Source organism: Chenopodium album, chromosome 24, assembly GCF_948465745.1.
Source record: "Chenopodium album chromosome 24, dcCheAlbu1.1, whole genome shotgun sequence".
Lineage (NCBI taxonomy): Eukaryota > Viridiplantae > Streptophyta > Magnoliopsida > Caryophyllales > Amaranthaceae > Chenopodium > Chenopodium album.
The window spans coordinates 34,433,934-34,451,377 of NC_137857.1; positions in this window are offsets into that span (position 1 = coordinate 34,433,934).

The following is a 17,444-nucleotide window of genomic DNA, read 5'->3' on the forward strand; positions in this document are numbered from 1 at the left end:
AAACTGTCCTAATATGCTTTTTATTATTTTTTTTAATTCATGAAAATAAGCTTTTTAATTTCTTTGGAATAATTGTCTAAGTTTACTTTTCATTATTTATAGTTGTCTGTGCATATTTGCATAATAAGGTTTTCATTTATAGTCGGTTAGGGACAAATGATAAAATTTGTTTCTGAATCACCCTACAAAAATGCAGGATATATACGCCTACCTACTCGTATAAAATAAAAAATATACAGAGTACTTCTCAATTAATTGGAAAATAATTTTCTCATCATTAAGTTTTCTTCTGTAGATATACGATGTATATACATACCCAGAAAAAGTACGTGTATACAAAAGATAAATTTACTCCTCAATTAAGTAGATCGAAAATAAATTTCTTGTTGAGTTTTGTTTAGATATACTCGTATATATTATATATATACTCAATACTCGTATATAATAATAATACGTGTAAATCAATTGAGAGACACTACGTCATTTACTAACTGGAAATCCGTAATTATTAATAAAAAAAAATTGTACTCCATGTTTAAAAAATACGGAGTAGAACAAAACTAAATGATAATTTCTCAGGAAAAATTTGTATGGTTGTGAATTTGTGATACATTAATTGTAAAACTTTGATATGATCTCGTGTACTATAAGAACATAAAGCGAATAGAGATATTGACATTTTGATTTAATTCATGTATTAAATGTTCATTCTTATTTTCATGGAAATTTCAAATCATAAATCTATAACTTTGGTCTCAATCATTCATGTGACCCTTTTACAAATATGTTCCAAGTATATACATTTCGAAATAGACAATTTGTACCCAAAAAAAAATAAAGATTATTAAGCAATTGATAGAAAAAGGTCCGACCCAAAAAAAAGTACATCAATTAGTATATTAATTGGGATGGAGATGATTGATTGATTAAACTAACCCTTATGAATAAGAGTTAAATTGGAGTACATTTAAGGTGTACATTATTAACACCAAGATTGGAGTTGCTAGCTAATAGCAGAGGTATCAGGTATGTATGTATGATAATATGGGACTAATGGGAGTGTCAAAACACTTTGCGAAATAAAATTATGAACGTAGATATTGATAGAGTAATAAACAAAGTATAAAACATATTCTTGGCCTCAACCATCAGCTTAAACTTTTGGTTGAGTTGATCCTTTAACAGATTTAACATAAACTAGAAGTTGTAAATTTTAAGGATGCAAAAAGAAGGAAAAATTGTTACGTATGTTCATTAAAGCATTGCATGCATGGATGATGGATGTAGAGCTGTACACCGGTCCAAAATCGGACCGGATCTGAACCAATCATTGATTTTTAAGGACCGCAGAACGGACTTGAATCAACAGGTCCGATTCCGGTCCAGACCTGTCTGGGTTTGGACCTAAATAGACCTGATTATGATTTTATTTATATTTAAAAACAAAAAAAAAAAAAAAAAAAAAAACTTTTGTATATAAACATGTTGTTTAGACCTATTTAATGGACCTATGTTAAGGACCTGTTTAGACTTATTAAATAAAAGTAGTTTTACCAATTTCAGGTTTTACCCAGACCATACCTGAAACCCGGAATCATGGATTTTTAAGAACCACAAGTGCAGGTGATAAGAATCAATCCCAACATCTCTTGGAACCGGGAGGGGAGCTCTAACCACTTGAACTATCCCTCACTCTCAATTAAAGTCTTGTTCACATACTCTATCACTTATTTATTTATTTATCTATTTTTTTTAATTTTTTTTTGGTTTTTGGTTCGTTGGTGTTTTGATCGATTAAATTGCTTTACATAAAAATATTATGTACGGAGTAATTTAAAAGGTCTATGATTAATTGATTACCTTTATTTAGTGTTGATTCTGTTGAAGCTTGAAGGCATAAATGATAAATGTAATCTTTTATTGTAAGTTTGTGCTTCCCCTAGGAAAACTTTGCCCAATAGTAACATTTAGAAGTAAGTAGAGTATGCCGTCCTCAGTTTAATTTTGTTCGCAAGATTTCTTTCTTTCAATTTTTTTTGTTATCCTTTTTCTTTACTTATTTTGTAGGGATGTTAGTTTGTATAGTTTGTAAAGGGCCCTTATATATAGAGTTTAGAAATGGCTTGTTTTAGTAATCAAGTAATCAACCATATATACCTTTTTTTTTTTTTTTTTTTTTTTGAATGGAGTAAAATGCATTTTAGGGGATTCACCTTTCATACTTACTTTTCATCGTTTGAGGACTCACCTTTCACTTTTCATCGTTTGGGATTGCTGGTAGGTATTAAAAAGTTTTCCGGTGAAGTAATTTTTTATTTATTTATTTATTTATTTTGAACAGGTAGATAAAAATAATGACACATACTTTTCCTGCTAATTAAATAAAACGCTGCTAATTAAAATACCCTAGATTAGACTAAAGTTGTCTTCAAAAAAAAAAAAAAAAAGAAAAAAAAAAGATTAGACTAAAGTCAAGCAAGGGTAAACTCATCAACTCAAATCAAAATATTATTTGTTTTTAAAAATTCTCATTACTCATAAACATTTTTTTTTTTTTTTTTGCAGAAATTTTTAACATTTTGGGGTAATCCAGTCACAATTTTAATATTTTGGGGTTTTCTTCTACAATGTATTTGATTTTTGTAGAGTCAAGAACTTTTGATTAATGTTATATGAGTATTAAGAATTTTATCTCTTTGACATTTGTAATCAACAAATATAGGGAGAATTTTTTATTAAGTAACCATATTTTTGAATTCTGGTGACTAATAATCCCAAACGATGAAAAGTGAAAGCTGAATCCCCAAATGAAGAAAAGTTTAGAAGGTGAATCCCCAAAAATGCATTTTACTCATAGAAAGGCGGAGAGAAAATAATTAAGGGATAATCAATCAATTACGGTAGATTTTACCTTAATGTTATTTATTTATTTATTTATTTTTATTTATTTATTTTTTTTAACAATGGTTTTGTGTCTTGTATAATTGTATATTGTACTCCGTAATAGCTTTATCTCAAAAACAAATACTTATAGAAAAAATATATACAGTACTCCGTATTAAAATATGAATAATTAAAAGGAAAATTTCACATTTGCTACCAGGGAAAGGACCCTAATTCACATTTGCTACCCCTTTAATTTTTTATTTTATTTTACTACCACCTAAATCAGAGTTTTTTAAAAATCACTACCACTTAACGGATCCGTTACGATTTCCGTTAAGTTTATTTAAAAAAATAAAATAAATAAAAAAAATAAATTAAAAAAATTAAAAATAAAAACCACCCACCCAAAAAACCCTAGCCCTCCCCGTCAACCACCCTCCCCCTCCCCCTACCGGCGGCCAGCGCCCAAGCTGCAGCCGACGCCGACGATATTGGTCGGAATTGAAACCCTTCCCCTCCCCACCCAAAACTAACAACCCTAACCCTAAACCCCCTGCCCGAAACCACCCTAAACAAGTTTTAGGGTTTCGCTTAGGGTGGTTTTGGTGGCAGGGAATTGCGATTGTGGCTGATAAAGTGACGCCGACGCAGCTAGAAAAGGGAACGGGGGACGAGGAAGGGGAGGGGGGTCGATTCGGTGGAGGGAACGGGGTTGGGGGCGGATTCCGAGGGTGGTTTTGGTTTCGGTTTGGGGTGTTGGTCGGGGCAGTGAGAACTGGAAAAAGGGAGGGGGGGTTCGCGTTGGCTGCGTAGGGGTGGGGGAAAGGGAGGGGGTGGGTACGCGCCGGCGTCGGCTGAAGTTCTGGACGCCGGACGCCGGCAGGGGGGGAGGGCAGGGGGTGGTAGGGGAGGGGGAGGGTGGTTTATTTTTTTTATTTTAATTATTTTATAATTTTTAATTATTTTTTTATTTTTTTAATAAACTTAACGGAAATCGTAACGGATCCGTTAAGCGGTAGTGATTTTTAAAAAACTCTGATTTAGGTGGTAATAAAATAAAATAAAAAATTAAAGGGATAACAAATGTGAATTAGGGTCCTTTCCCTGGTAGCAAATGTGAAATTTTCCTAATTAAAATAAAAATTTAAGAATCAGCAATCCATCTCCACTTTTCCACACGTTTGGGTGTATTTGGTACGGAGTACAATAAATCCTTCATACAACTATACATGTACTCCATATTAATCCGTAGCTAAGATCCAGAATCACGGTTAATTACGTTACAGTCAAATTCTCAATTTTCGTATCTTAGTAATAATCCATGGAGATGCCACATTAATTGCAATTTAATGAGAAGGATTATATAGATCAAAGTAATGATTTGTTTTTTTCCTGGTTTTCTCACCCACAATTTCACAAATTAAAAGCACAGTATTGCACCAAATGTGAATTAATTATAAGATGACAAATTCTAGTTATATGTTGAACTTGTACTGATCATGAATAAAATCTTTGGTGTAAAATTAACATTACTACTTTATGTACACTTGTTTATGAAAGTTTGATTATTCTACCTCTTTTATCTTTGAGCGAGGGTTCAGTGGTAAACCATAGTACCCCTTTTAGAGGCTTAGAAGTTAGCTAGCACAACTTGAAATTAAGGGTTGCATTTGAGAAGACAAAAGTAGAATCATCGATCAGTTATTCAGTTATGGTAATTGGCTCGTTGATTTTGTCATGCATTTCCTAATCAATACCGATTTAAAAAATGTACTAAATGTTTACTAGTATATATCATTTCTTTTTCTCTCAGTGGAAATTATGAATATACTAGGTTAGATCCCGTACCATGTACGATTTTTCATTATTTGTTATAAAGTGTCAATTTAAAAATATACTTATATATAAAAAAAATAATTTGGTCCACTTGAATTATCATATAGAAGGAACTCCTTCTTCGCAGCCAAAATTAATTTCTTATTTTATCCCAAATCAAACAACTTAAAATTTCAATTTTTTTTCTAAAAAATCTTTTATGACTGCATATTATATTTTTTATTCAAACTTTCTTCTATTTTGAACTCTAGTGGCAATTTTTAGTTTTCACATGTGATAATTTTTCATTCACAGATTTTGTTAGGTTGAAAAATATATATTCATGATTTTTTGTACTATAAATAATAATAGTTATACATTAAAAAGTAATTACTTATATAGGAACTTGTTAGATATCTAAGTTGGTAAATATATACTTAGAAGAAGAAATTTTTTTGCGTATATTCTCTTTCAATTATTTTTAATTTTTTTTAAAAATATACTAAGGACACACCAGAAAATGACACGTATCGTTGCTGGTGTGCCTTTTAGTATATAGTATTGATTTTTAATTTTTTTTTAAAAAATATACTAAGGACACACCAGAAAATGACACGTATCGTTGCTGGTGTGTCTTTTAGTATATACTAGTATTGATTGATGATTTTAACACATGGTATTAAGTAAGTTAAGAAGTAATGATAAAGTTCTACCCCTTCAATGTAATAAATTAATTAATGGTTAATATTTCTACTTTTAACGTATGCTTCATTGCTTCATGTTTATGGATTATGTTAGGGAATTCAAAATTTCCTTAAATTGTGATTGACCAAGGGGATGCTTTGCTTGATTATTAAATTCCCATATTTTGTGACAAGTTTGTATTTTCACTTTCTTCATATTATCTTTAATTTGTGTTCAATAACCAAAAACTTATCAAATCTCATGAAATTTCACTTCCCTCATTTAGAATTAATCTCTATGACTCTATGAGAAGTCGAGTAGCTAGAGCACATAAGTAAACACTTCTCATCAAATTTGATCTCATGAAGTTCCTCGATCTTCCCCCATGCATTAAGGGCCTTTAACCTTCGTTTTGGCCTATTATCTATTGGGCTACCCTACCAAATAATCAGGTGTAGTTCAGAGTGCTAATGAAATTAGCAATTGATGTCATATATAGCTAGATCAGCTCTTTAATTAATCTGTTTCTCTAACTTATTGTAGTTTGTGTTTGGACATGTAAAAAAAAAAAAAAAAATACAAATAATTTTAATTAACAAAAAATAATTTTAATACATTCATATATATTTTAAACTAAATCAATCGATTTAAACAAACACGAGTAACCTCATGCAATCAATAACATTGTATTGTTAATTACTCCCTCTGTCCTTTTATTTGGATTTATATATATGTATGTATGTGTGTGTGTGTGTGTTTTTAAGTGATACATATTGACCGGCACATAGTTTTAGGCAATTTAATTGACTTAAATAAAATAAGAGGTAAGTCAGTAAGTGGGGTAGTTGAGTATTAAAAATTGTTAAATAAAGATAGTGGGGTTAATAATTTATTGAAAAGTAATATATGTGATAGGAAAGATATAATAAAAAAATAGTAGTGGGTTTGGGTGGGGACCATAAGAGGAGAGAGATATAATATTTTAATGTATTGTTTTGCCAAAAAAGAAAATGTATAACTTAAAAAAACATGGCTGGAAATGGAATATGTATATATTATATAAGCTTCTAATTTGGGACACCCAAAATCAAAGAACTACAATCTTTTAATAAAAGGATTTAGGGCCTATTCCCATTTACTGAACCAAGCTGAACTGAACTGATTGGAGTTCAACTGAATAAACTGAACTGAACTGATTAGAGCTGAACTTAACTGAAGTGTATATTTTATGAGAAAAGGAAATAAAGAGCTGAACTGGACTGATTGAAGCTGAACTGAAATAAATTGAATTGAACTAAACTGATTGGAGCTGAACTGAACTGAAATTAAGCTAAAGAGAATAAACCCTTAGGTAGAGTTAAATTCATTTTTGACCAATTTTAATTGGTGAAAATAAGTTTCAATAGTTTGATTAGTAATGATAACCACAATCATACATAGTTGAAAATAGGCCTTACATAAGAGGGTTTTTTTTATTTTCGGGAAACATATTTACAGTAATTAAGCAAGCTAGATTTCTTTAAAATGAAAATGGTACAATTTGCAAGGTTAAATCATTAATAGCATTTGTTAAAAGTTCAATGTTCAAAAAAAATAATTTCACTTTTTATTTGATAGCTCTTTTGTCAAAAAAAAAAAAAAAAAAAAAAAAAAAAAAAAAAAATGTTTAAATAAAGTTATTTTCACCTTGCATGTCCAATCCTCAAGTGAAAATTCTATGTATGAACTTTTGGCATTGATTAAAGTTGAGTATGAGTATAATTTTTCAAATTATTAGATTAATTATTTTCATTAGTAGTAAACTAGTAATTGGACAACATTAATAAAACCATGTCATTATTATTAAGTCGATCTAAATCTTCAAGTGCAAAACCTATTTAATTAGTTTATTAGTGCATACATGCACCACCAAATGTTCTCTTTAATTTTTTTTTTTGAAAACAAATGTTCTCTTTAATTTCTTCTTCAGTTATTGCTTTCCTTTCCGCCTCAACACTCCTAATTATGAATCTACCTCAGAGTGATTAAACAAATATACGCAATGACTACATTAATTTGATTAAAAAAAACTGATTGGCCGGTTCAACCATACTCTAATTAGCAATTAAGTTTAAAGTTGATTGTGAATATATATAATCATAAGGGCTCCATATAAAGAGCTAAAAGTAAAATATTAAGACAAGTCAAACAGTATTTGCACCGAGCTGAGCTAATATAGGGATTGACATTTAAGGAAGAAGTCAATAAACATAAAAAATGTACATTATAATAATTAAAGTCGAAACAAGTAAATTAAACAAATAGTGGCAAGATTAAACAAATTTATTTACATTGATCATCTTGTTTATAGTCCTAGTTAAGCTTCTTTTTTTTGAAACCACCTAATTAAGCTTTTTAATTAAATGATATGGAATTATGGAGTAATCTTTACATAGAACTATAGATGGTGATGCAATCATGCAATTCTATATCTATAACAATTATACAAATGAGTGAATGACATATTGATCAGATAAATGAACCAATTAAAAAATTTAGGTTTGTCTCTAATACTCTAGTAGTCAGTAGCGTACAATTTATTAGTTATTACGGTACGTCACTACGTCTTTACGCATGAAGTTGATAATTCATGGAAACGAGCGAGTAGCAAAATTAAATAGAAACTACACAACTTAATTTCTTATGAACTGAAATAATTGCATAATAACCCGTATTAGTACTTATAGTATCGGCTTATTGAATAGCAATCCTCCTCGCAACCAACCTTTGCATAGTCTTGAATTCTTGAATAGTATGTATTTAAATGTAAGCCTAGCATCCATTACTTTCAATGTTATCCTGTAATAATAACACAATACACATGACGCTATCGTGTTAGTTTTGCAGTCTACTTCCCCTGTTCTATAATAATAGCAACATGATTGTAAGGACAATATTACAGGGTATCAATTACTATATAATATGATGTTGTGATTAATTGAAACTCTCTTAAAAAAAATATCGCATTTATAATAAAACAAGAATCAAACTCAACAAATTCCATGCATCTAGAGAAAAAGAAAAGTAAGAATGAAGGTGATAACACGATTAACGAACATCCCGGCTTATCAAAAAAATAAAATGAAAAACAATTTCATGCATGTGTGTAGTATTAATGAAACAAGATAATTTTCCTACAAAGTAAAATGCAGTTGACGAATTGAGCAAGATAAAAATTGACGGTTGAAGGTTGAAGATGCATTTAGAATACACAGTTAATTCATGTTTCGTACATATGGTTGTTCTCTAATTAATTGAACAGGTTGACTCATATATTACATATATTTCATTGCATTGAAATTAATTTAAGATTTCTGTAGTGAATTCAATATGATAATATTGAATCAATTGGATGTTCACTTCACCTAATAATGCCACAAGTCCCACAACACATTATTATTTTCTCTTCCATGAATGTTTCATTTAATAACAATTTGAGCCTCACTTTAACTACAAGTTGTGACTGAGAGCATATAGTTTCTAAAGAGTAGAGATTAATCACTGCTACAGTGCTACTATATAAGGGCCTGTTCTCTTACGTTGAAATTCAGTTCAATTCAGCTCCTAATTTCCTTCTCTTATAAAATATTCAGTTCAATTCAGTTAAGTTCAGCTGATTTCAGTCAATAAAAACAGACCCTAAGTACATAGTTTATACATAGTACTCCGTATTTGTTTTTGCAATGCCAAAGGCAATTTTTTTCCCATCTGTTCTGGGAGGATTCGCCTCTTCTCGCGATACAATAATAACACCGGGTCACATGATGACAATATTGTTTCCTCGCAATATATCATATTACCAATGTGTTCATACATTACTATAAGGAGATAATTTAAGGTTTGTTTTGTTCACCTTATTTTCACTTATTTAAGGTCTACTAAGTTTAGATAAGTTAAGTTCAGAAGAAATAAGTACTGATAACAGTTTTCTAAGTTTAAATTACATCTAAAATAAGTTTTAATAAGGTCTAAATTAGATAAGTTCAGATAAGATCCGATAAGTTTAGATAAATAAAAATCAAGTGTATATAACACACCTACCTTTTGTTCAGTTACAGTAACACCATAAAATTATACCCTTAAGAATTCAATATTTTACTCATTTTATTTTGAAGGGAAGTTAATATTTTTCACTTGTTGAAACTTTAACTATAGCACCAAAAATGAACATATATATAGTATAGTATTAAGAAAATTAAATTTTTGGACCACAATATGAAACCACAATATTTTCAATACTTAAAAATGGTGGTTCCATTAATTTGAGTACTCAGTTTACGGAAATCTATGGTATTGTTTGCTTCCTCTCCAGGGAACCTCTATCTTTGTATCAAAATTCATAAAGTCAACCCCTACTACTATACACTCCACTATGCTGAATACTTAATTAATTAATACCAAACTCTTAATTTAATTAAATTCTCTTCTTATGCATAAGCATGTTTTAAAAAGCAAAATACGTATTTAATTATTGCATTTTCATGTAAGTATTTATTATGTAATTAGAATATTATCTTATCTTATAGAACAATATTTATAATTTAATTAAGACTTGTGTATACGGATGAGTATCTACTTTGACAAGTTGTTGAAAAGTACAAATATACTTATGACAATATTCAAAAAGTTGCAAACATCCTCTTCACCCTGGCCTCCTAATATGGAGGTTTTAATTAATAATAAATTAACATTAACATTCATGATGATGCTACTATAGGAGTAGTTTGTATTTGCCTTTACTCTTATTTCCTATTTTAAGAGGAAATGTTGGTAGATGGCAACAAGTATCCTATATTTATTTATGTATTCGAGTCATAGTAGTATTTGATTAAGGGTGCATGTCCATTCTCTTCGTCACATGACCTAGATTTATTTGAACTGAACTTATTAATGTAATTATAGTTAACTAGTTATGATTTCACCTCATTTTTAGACTTGATTACATGATTAATTAGCCCTAGATTATTTTTTTCCTTTATTTTTTGATGGTGGAGCTAAGAGAATTCCCACTAAATGTGTTAACTTGACATGACTAAATATGTAAATTTGAGACTAAAATTGTTTGGGTGTGTTCTATTCACTTGATTTTCACTGATCTTATCTAGATTTACTTGAACTTATTATAACTTATTTTAGTTGTAATTAGTACTTGAGTAACCCTAATCATAACTTATTTTTCCTAAACTGAACTTATCTGAACTTATGACATCTGAAAATAAGTGAAAATAATCTGAACAGACCATACCCCTTAGCTTATCAACCATGTTTAAATTTTATCTTATTAGGAGGAGATATAATGATTAGTTAGATGAATGATAGATTTGCAAATAATGACATGTAAATGTAATGGATATAATGAAGATATATTAGTGTATATACTTAATCATTGTTTAGACTTTAGAATTTACTAAAATACAAATGCCTTTCTATGTCATAACTTTTAAAGTTTTAATGAGTATGTTGTCTTTAGGCCAGGTTATGTTATGTGTACGGTACTACGGTAAGTAATTAAATGTCAAGGTTGATAGTTGATACTGTTGGAGCTCATTTTAATTTTTTAATTGCCTATGAAATTTTCTTTATCATTGCATACGGAGTAGAATATTTGCTTGTAATCATTTGCAAAACACACAGATTCCTAGATATTTTTAGAGATGAGAGAGAAAGAAAAAAGAAGACTCATGTGATATGAGAGAGATAGAGAGAATTTATTAACAAAAAAGAAAATTAATGCATCTAATTTAAAACTTCCTTAATTAGAAAGTTATACATCTAAAAATAAACGGAGAAAGTATAAAAATTATTAAATTATCCTTAAAAAGACGGTTTTATAATAAAATTAACGTAAGCCCGCCTTATACAAGATTTGTTACACAATTGCATGTCTCATTAGGATTAAGACGGAAGGAGTAGGACCAAAAATAACAGATGCAAGAGTAAAATGATCTATGGACTATGGCCCATCATATCCAATTATATAATTCTTAGTTACATGACAATATAATCTAAAAGAAAAATAAAAATAAGAATGAATGAATAATGTAACCAATTAATCGTAGTTGGGCCGTGCTTCTCTGATCTCCATTGTATGTAGGCTGGATTGACTATGTACTATATATAGCGGTGATGACAAATAAAATAGTGATTAACACAAACAAATCTTTGAAGAATAAGATTATGCGTGTTCGAAAACAGTCCTTTCAATCAAAATGCGCAAAAGAAGACAACTTTTGCCTTTCAACTCATTTCGTCACCCTTTGACATTTTTCCTTAGTGTAGGACCCATACTCTTATCAATATTGCTTATGACATATTCACATTTACTGAAATGATTGGAGTTGAACTGAATTGAATTGAATAGAGTTAAAATGAATATTTTATGAGTGAAGGAAATTAAGAGCTGAACTAAACTGATTAGAGCTGAACTAAACTGAAATTAAGATGAAGTAAACAGACCTTTAATATACTCGTATTTTGTTACTCTATCGATTTTGATTTTGGAATAATTGGCATACTTCCTTGAACATGTAGTTTTAAAAAAATATATTTATAGATAAGGAGATCAAGGACCATAAATCAAGTTGTTTATCATAAAGTAAAATTAGTGAAATTAGTTTGTATTAGAAAGGGGACATGTGAGAGTGGGAGAGTCATAATATATATGGTAAATGATTGTGTATAATTTAACCCAAATTTTTATATGTGGCTGGTCATATGGTGTGGCCAACCATAATGGGGGTCACTTCATTAGTGTTATAGGGGTTACTTGATCAGTGTTACAGAGGTTACTTTGTCAGTGTTACAAAGTTACATGGGTTACACAGTTATTGGGGTTACTTGGTCAGTGGTATAAGGGTTACCCGGTTGGTGTTAAAGGGGTTATTTAGGGTCTGTTCTCTTCAGCTTAATTTCAATCCAGTTCAGTTCAATTCAGCTCAGTTCAGTTCGGTGCAGTTTAATTCCTAATTTCCTTCTCTTATAAACAATTCAATTCAGCTCAGTTCAGTAAATCAGAACAAACCCTTAGTCAATATTACAAGGATTATTCGGTTAGTGTTATAGAGGTTAATTTGTTCTTTTACCAACGGCTACACGGTGACCTACCGCACACAAGACGGGTGTTGTACGTCGCTCACCTTCCATCTGTTTTTGCTTTGCACAACTTTTATTTTATTTTTTCTAAATTCCTTATTTTCCATAATTATTGGTTATATCTATTGGCGGATGTAGAATATTTAGTGTGGAGGGGTACTAAATAAAAAAATAAATAAAATGCTTGTATAAGGGCTTGAACCTAAGACTTATATTCCAAATTCAATGCATTACCGCTATGACAAAGCTAATTTGATGCTATTTATTACATCAAAATTGTATTTAACCTATAAATTTACACATTTACTTAAATAAAAATATAAAAATTTGGGGGGGGGGGGGGGGGCGGTGCCACCCAGGCCCCTTCATAGATCCACCAATGGTAGTTACATCTTATATCCATATAATTAATCTTAGTATATACTTGTATATAACTGTGGATGTATACATTGTATTTTTCAAGGTACTTACTACCTCTGGTCCAATTTACTCGCAACAAAGGGGTATTATTTATGAGACATAAAATAATCCTTTGTTGCGAGTAAATTGGACCGGAGGTAGTAATATTTATAGCCCAAATGTCCGCCATGGCTAGCTGGCCTATAGAAGTATAGATGAGGCTAAGGTTATAAAGTTTAGGGTAAAAAGCTGGCTTAGGGAGAGGTTAGACTTACAGTAATTTCTTGGAAAAAGACTGCTCGTAAATAGTCAACACTCAATTTGTCCCAGGAAAACTAGGGCTCCTTGTTATTAATAAAATGCTAGGGCAAAAAAAAAAAAAAAAAAAAAAAAAAGTTCAAAATTTCCTATACAAATTAAGGAAAACAAATAAACTATAAGAGTTGCAATATACATGGTCAAGGGAGACTTTGTTGAGATTGGGTTGGTTGAGAGATCACTAAAAAGAGTCGTTGCTCAAGTATTTTTGTGATAATGTTGAAACTCATGTTGTGCACAAATGAATTGTTCCAAATTGTTGCGTGAAAGATCAAAGGATAGAAAATGCCATCTTATAAGTTAGGGGAGTTACTTTTAGTATCACAAATTAATATTAATGAGTATAAACCTCCTTTAGATTCTCATTGTAAAACACTCCGTCCTCTTTCTTAGGTTTTGCTTTTGACACTATAGTTTTGGGTAGCACTATTTTCACAACAACATTTACTTGCTACTACTTTGATAAAATAAATATCCAATCAACATCTTAATACATCAATTATCGCTATTTTTGCCACATAGGGCCATAATTTCTTATTGTGAGAATCGGAGGCCAGAAGTGTTAAAACCCCTCTATTACATTTTATCCTCTTAAACTTCGTATCTTGGAAAATGTTTTTCCTTTTAAAAATTTTGTTTGTCGTGGTCATTTATTTTTACACCTTTAATTTGTACATATGATCATTAGTTGTGCTTCCGCTATCCGCTAATCCTATCATAAATGTTTGACTTTGTAGCTAGTATGAATGCAAACTATATAGCATATGGTGCTAATTAATACATGGAAAAGTTATGAAATGGTAACCATTGGCTTGGCCTAGTGAGGGCCCTTTAAGAATGTAGTTAGTATATGTCTTCTTCTAATTGATAAAGACCTAAAGTCATAACAACTATACAAAACATATAAAACAAAACTTTCAAATTCAATAAATATTGGTCTCCATCATTTTTTATTAATTTCCCTCTTAATATTAAAATTAAATTCTCATGATCTTCGAGACTTGTTTGTGTGATGTTTTCAGCTCCTTCAAAACTTTGCGCAACATATTATTTATGATTCTTCATGTGATGTGCCTATCAATAAACTATAGCTCGTCAAAACAAAAAAGAAAAGAAAAGATAAAGAAGAAACAAACTATGGGTTAGCCTGTTAATAGGGAAACATAATTATGATATACTGTTACTTACATAGTTACATTAAATACTATAAATGGAAATCTTGTCAAAATTACTTGCATAATTGTCGTAAAAACTGAGTCATTCATGCACTTATTATTTTCCCTCCATTTCAAAATTAAGTATCTGTTTTTATTTTTGCATGGCATTCAAGACTTACTTTTGGCCATCAATATCTTTAGTTATGCATTAACGAAAATTATTCAAAGTTAATATTATCAAATTACTCATTGAGATGAATGTAATGATCTGATAAGTCACATGATCTGAGTATATATCTTTAAGATATTAATGAAAAATCTTATTAGTCGAATTGAAATTTTTAAAGTTTGACTATTAAAAATAGAAAACACAATTAATTTTGGGATAGAGGGAGTTTAAGTTTTTTTTTCTTCTTTAATCTATCATAAATGACTAAATGTTTATACTAGGTTGCCATGAAGTTATAAAGTGTAATATGCAAAGCACATATATAAATAATACGAAGTATGTCCTAATCTAAAATCTCATCACTATACTATCTTCATATAATGAACTTTCATATTAATAATTGTATGAAAATAGAGAGTACTATAAAAGTATAGTGAGATTACATTATTAGTAAAAAATAATAATGGTCAAAGTTAGTATATGAATAATGTAAAAAAGTCGAGTGTGTCAAATATTTAGAAACGTAAAGAGTATTTATTTTAGAAACGTAAAGAGTATTTATTTATAAATTATATTTAAAAAAGCCTTTGTAGAAGTAAATTAATATAATATTGTCGGATATAGTTCCAATTAAAAAGGCATGTAAAGCTTATTAGACAAACTAGCGTGTGCCTTACATTATTTTATCTTTTTTTTTTTGAGGAAATACATTATTTTATTCTTGATACCAAGTCTAAAGTATATATTTTGTGACTTAAAATGACCAAAAATTGATACCTTACTACATTATCAATTAATTTATTGGCAAAACAAATGATTTTAATCATTATTATATAAACTTTTAAGGATAAGTTATTATAGGCTTATAGTAGTACGATGATTATCAATTAAGAGTGAAATTACTACGTTGATTTAGAGTCCTTAGTTCGTTGTTATCGCTAATAAATTCCAGCTTGACACTCTCTATATTATATGAGTGGTACCACCTTAGCTTTGTTGAAATATTGCAATTACTTTGTTAGGGCACACATCACTCCATTTCGATGCCATTTCTAATTCACGTGTACACGAGAACCGTGGGATACTTGTCTTGTACCGTGACATTTACATACTATTTCAAATTTATTATTCATGAAAATTTCACCAACAAGCAAGAGTAAATTTATAGGTCAAAATTATGTATCATATGTTCATTCATATCCATATGATTGATATGAATATTGAATATATATGATCAATTCAACCTTGCACTCAGGGGCGAAGCCAGGAATTGAATTGAAATATGGGGGGAGTGTGGGGGCGGGATTTATTAAGTAACAAAATATTGTATTTCCCGATGGTATTTGTGATATTATAAATTAGATTTGACTATATTTTATTAAGCAACATACGTATTTCATCAAAATAATCAACATTACAACCTACGAAATCTTGCCTTATTGGTTCAAGTGAAGGATTTGTGTACGATATAAGAGTATAGGCTTGATTTCCTCCTATGTCCTCCCCGTTTATATTTAGTATTGCTCTTGTGGTTCATTTGCACAAAAATCAATAAAATATATATAGGAATAAAGAATAATTTTTTTAAAAAAAGTTATGCATTTTACTAATTTAGTAAATTAGAATATCAAAAAAAATAATAAAAGAAAGTTTGAAATCAAAACAATTGATAAACAAATAAACGTAAGATTGAAGGGATAAAAGAAATATAGAGTAAAAATAATAGTACTAGTAATTTCAAGTGGGGAAAAAAATCCCTTAAAAAAATTGAGAAAAAAAAAAGTAAAAGATTGCCGTAAAAAAAAATGAACAATTAAAAAAAACATAAAAGTGACACCTACAAGGATCGAACACCTGACCAACATGTGATAAAGCTTACATATTCCACTATAACTACTAAGCTATACACTTGAAAACTATACTTCCTCCGTTTTCTTTTACTTGCAACACACCTTTTAGGCACGCGGTTTTAGGAGATGATTAGTAAGGGTAAACGAGCGATTTTATAAATATAATTTTTACACGAAGATTAAAATAGGATTAAGTATCATTTGTAAAAATTATAATGAATAATTTATCCGTTTACATTACATAAATCCGACCTCAAAACACGTGCCACAAAGCTGTGTTGCAAGTAAAAAGAAACGGAGGAAGTAAAAAGAAACAGAGGAAATATATAAGTCCACCTTTATTATATATATTTATGGGGGCTAGCCTTCAAAATATAAAGGCCACCAATTGGGCCACAAGGGGCCGGGCATCCACCACCCCCCCCCCCCCCCCCCGCCAATGGCTCCGCCCTTGCCTGCACTGTGTTATCAGTATGTAACTATCTTTGTTAATTAATATATGGAAAATTTGACAATTACCACATTCTATTATGTCCATTTTAACAATTATCACCTTCTATTTTTTTTTTTTGTGGAAAATTACCACCTTCTATTCCCAAAAATATCAAAAGTTACTACTTTCTTGCCTCCTAACTACCACATGACGTCATTCTGGGCCCACTCTTTCCCTTCCCTCCCTATTTCCCTCCCATTTCTCATTCCTAACAAAGAAAAGATACATTAAGATTTAATCATGAGTTTTACATTCACTTATAACAAAGAACATGTTATATGCTGACCTTTTAGATTCATTTCTATGTGTAATTATTAACTTTTGTAATTTTAATAACATGTATTATAAGAACTCGTTAAAAAAAATAAAAATAACATAAGGTTCAAATGTAGGATATTTATTCAAAAAAAAAAAAATAAAAAAAAAAATATGTAGGATATTAGCCAGAGATGGTGGGCTATTTCTTTACAATAACGCTAAATCTAAGCCCGCCTGTATTGGACTCTTCTGGGCCACCCCACATAAAGTAATGCTATCTGATT